The following is a 4,368-nucleotide window of genomic DNA, read 5'->3' on the forward strand; positions in this document are numbered from 1 at the left end:
ATAACCAACTTTATGTACAGCCAACTTGAACAATTTTTCAAAATTTTTAAAAAAAATTTGATTTTGAAATTTCCAAAAGTTAAGATTAGATTCGAAAACATGCGCTCCAACCTCAACCCCTAGCGCGACCTCACCCTCTCCAACTTTTCTCTCCCGCGCCGCACCCCTACCTCTCCTACCCTGATTGCCGCAACACTACACCTCTTTATGCCAACACCTCATCCTATGATGTGCATGTCTTCCCATACAATTTCTTGTGCCGTGACGTGCGCCTCCCCTGCAATTTCTTGTGCTGCGATGCCTCCCCTACAACTACTCGTCCCTCATATTCACTAATCAATATTAAAAAAAATAACGCTATAATAATATCTCCATCCTTTTGTTATTAGTTTCTATTTGTGAAACTATGGCTTCTGACGACAAAAAAGAGCTTCACGTTCTGTTGGTGGCATTTTCAGCACAAGACCGCATCAACCACTCCCTAAGTTCGACAAAAGCCTCTTAAAAAGAGGCCTCGACATCACATTCGCCACCTCCAAACCTTCTTCTTCTAAGTTTTGGATGTTTCTTTCTCTTAGGTTTTGAAAGATTCTTTTTTTGTTAATGGTTTTTTTTACTAGTTGGCATTGGCTGTATCCCTAATTAGTTACCTAGCAGAATTGTAAGTAAAAACTAACTTTTTTTTTTTTCAATTTAATAGTAGCTTTGTAAAAAAAAATTTCAATAAAATTTTTATCACAAGAAAGTTCAGGAATTCAAACAATCCATGAGAGAAGATAGTCGAAAAATTCAAAATTCAAAATCAAAATTATTGGTGAACTTAGTTGGTATCATGTAAGACCCGGTTAATTAACGGCTAATTAACCCATATATGAGAATTTATTCTAGAAAGCCAAAAATGATATTTTTATGGCTTAATATGATAGAGGAAATTGAGACGAGCTAGGACTTGTCGGGTTGGCTCTATAACCGACAGATGATATCATCAGCCACTAGGGACAGGCATTCATCATATGCATACTATGTGAATTGTTTGAGATTGCCTATTTGACTGCATATTACTTGCTAATTGTCTAAATGTCTTAACTGCTCCTATTTGTATATTCTTTGTCTGATATAACTGTGTTTGTTATAATATACTCCTGCTGGTGGTTGGGAGGTTTGAAGGAATTGGATTTGTTTTAGAGGTCGTAATACCTTGCCATCTCTGAATTATGACTTAAGCATAAGACTCTGTATGGTAGGGTGTTACATATCACATAGACGAGCAGCTTACGCACGTTAAAGATGCAAATAATTTTTTTTTCTATAAATTAAGAGTTAATAGCTAAGTTAGTCTCTAAAAGATAGGTCGTTCGCTAATTTATCGTTGAAGAATTTTTTCAATCAAATTAGTCCTAAAAAATTTAGACAAAAGATAATGATGATAATGATGTTAACAAAGGTGCAAAGTAGAACAAAGACTTGAGCTTGAATCTCATGTCTTAAACAAACAATGGTGGGTCTAATTCTTCAAAGAAGTCATGATAACTACCTTAGCTTGAGGCAAAACGTTACCAAGTGAAGCCGTTAGTTGTTTTCTTGACATGGTATATGAAATTTTCCTCCTTTATGATGTCAATTGTTTCGTGTGTCTTTTTTTACTTGCACATTGTTGTTTTGATTGCCCTTAAAAATATGGTTAATCGCTATGAATTTTACAATTTGACAAACCGATGAAAACCAATGATTGAAGATTCTTTTATTATGATTTATGAAAGAAGAGGAATATCATGACTCATGTGGGCTTAATTTGGAAGAGACTCTCGTTAAATATAGCGCCCAATCCATTTCAGTTCCATTTTTATATTCAAGTTTCTTTTAATGTTTAAATCTTTGTCCGATTCATATATATGTAATTTTTTAAATCTTGAAAAAAGGGAAAAAAAACACATCCTTATTAATACTTTAGAATTTTGTAAAGTTTAAGGTTTGTTTTGAATAAATCTATTAATTTGTCTAACTTTGGAATAAATACTTGATAGATACAGTTGGATCCGATTATTATCCCTTTTGACATATCCCTATTGATACTCATAAGAGGTCTAATTATTCACCTGGACATTAGATCTTTTTACATCCTTATTAATACTTTGGAATTTTGTAAAGTTTAAGGTTTGTTTTGAATAAATCTATTAATTTGTCTAACTTTGGAATAAATACTTGATAGATATAGTTGGATCCGATTATTATCCCTTTTGACATATTCACCTGAACATTAGATCTTTTTCTTTTTAATAGATTAGACAATTATGCACAACTTTTAATTCTAGATATTATAACATGAGAAACTTATTCACAGTACACACCCATATACACATTTAAGGATTCTCATTATTCACTATTTAGTGTTTATAAAAATATAATATTCTTTGATTATCTTTAATTTGTTCTGATTTTAAATTTTTGAGAAAATTTTTGTTAGTTTAATCTTTTTGACAAGCTAAAATCTTTTAAGAATTTTTTTATACTTTCCCTTAAATTTTAGACCCATCCAAATTTTAAAGTGATAAATATTTTGAAATTCATAAGAGCAACTAGTACATGATTATAAGTTCAACCAATTTAAAGAAAAAACTAATTTTGTAATGTCTTTTATTTGATTTAGTTATGTATATGAAAAAAAAATATGCAATAAAATATAAATTAGTCTTTGTGCTTCCATCTATTTATTTTATTAATAGTTAGAATAAAAATAATATTCTCACATATTCTTGACACTTCTCTGTTTGATGATAATAAAAAATATATGTAAATATCGGAAATAAAAAACATTGTAAAAAAATACAAAAATGATAAATTTTGAGACAAAGATCTATTAAAAATATAAATAATTATATATCTTCTCCTATCAATTTAAACTTTTAGAATAAATATGATTTTATGATAGCATCAAATTCAAAAGAGACGTCCATTACATATAAAAAGTATAAGTAAAAAATATAAAAAATTTCAAATTTAATACACCATTGTAACATACATTAGATCTCACTTTTTACCTTACTATAACAAAAAATATGAAATATCATTGTACATACATCAATTAGATCTCATTTGCTAATGTTCAAATGGCACATTGGTTCCGAAAGGTTTTCCTAACCGAAGAGCTCCGATTCCAATCAATAACATGTATCAAAACTAGATTTTATTTATTTTCACTTGAGTTCACTATAATATTTAAAGACAGCATAAAATCCTAAAAATTATGATGAAACTTGCAAGGAAATATAATGTTCTGCAGTATCATCACCAACAATGCAGAAGTTTGTTTTCATTATTGCCACCATGAATTCCCAAAATTGGTTATGATTAAAAAATACAACAACAATAATAGCAAAAATAATCTAATCATTTGGTACTTTATTGACTTGATACGATGATCAATTTGAAGATCATTATAGTTGAAGGTTATATTTGTAAACAGGTATGTGAATGATGATAGAAAGAAGAATTTTTTGATAGAAAATGAAAGTGCCATATGAAAATGGAAGAATCAAATAATACAAAACAAATATCTAACATGGTGATCAATATTTTTTCATATGAATCCTTGATGATGATCCCCTGGAACGGATTGTATTTATATATACATTTCGTATCAAACATATTGTATTCTAAAACAATTGCGTAGAGATGTATGAATCTATATTAATTGTAAGATTTAAATATTAATATATTCACATATTAAATTAATAAAATTAAATGTTTCTGATATTATATATATATATATATATATTCTTATCATTCTTGAGAAGATTATTAATTTGGAAGCGTATTAAATATTTGACCATGAACATTGACTTCATTATTTTACATATTATCAATCAAATACAATAATGTTCGAGAGATAATAAAAAATTAGACTAAATAGTTCAAAATCATCTTAATATTTATTAATTATTATTAGAATAATTGTATAATTTTAGATATAATAAATATGTAATTATAAAATTATTTTTACAAAATTATAAATGTTATGTTATATAAAGTATAATTGTAATAAATTATTAAAAAAAAATCTAAACGATCCTAACAATTACTCTAAAAGCAATTAGAATTCTAACTTAAAAAAAAAAAAAATCTCTTTCAGGCCCTTAATCAACTCCATAAAATTGGTTATCCCCTTCGTCAATGATCTTTCTCTGGACTTCATAAAGCGTGCCTATATAGCATGATAAACTATTGATCTGTCCATTAAGTACCAGCTGAGAATTTTATTGTCTTTTGAGATAATTGTTAATAGTCAATTAGGATTTTTTTTCTATTTTTGTTATTTTTTCATATACATTGATTAAATTTATTGTGTAAAATTAAAAAATATTATTAATT

At 27.8% G+C, this 4,368-nt stretch overlaps 1 long non-coding RNA gene across 1 annotated transcript in view; it reads left to right on the top strand.

The window, feature by feature from the left end:
• The window catches only part of LOC110271297, a 33,496-nt gene continuing 30,276 nt past the window's right edge, over nt 1,149-4,368 (top strand). The window contains exon 1 of the long non-coding RNA XR_002361864.1: nt 1,149-1,159. This is a non-coding gene — a long non-coding RNA (uncharacterized LOC110271297). The remainder of the gene's footprint in view (nt 1,160-4,368) is intronic.

Source organism: Arachis ipaensis, chromosome B04 (assembly GCF_000816755.2).
Source record: "Arachis ipaensis cultivar K30076 chromosome B04, Araip1.1, whole genome shotgun sequence".
Lineage (NCBI taxonomy): Eukaryota > Viridiplantae > Streptophyta > Magnoliopsida > Fabales > Fabaceae > Arachis > Arachis ipaensis.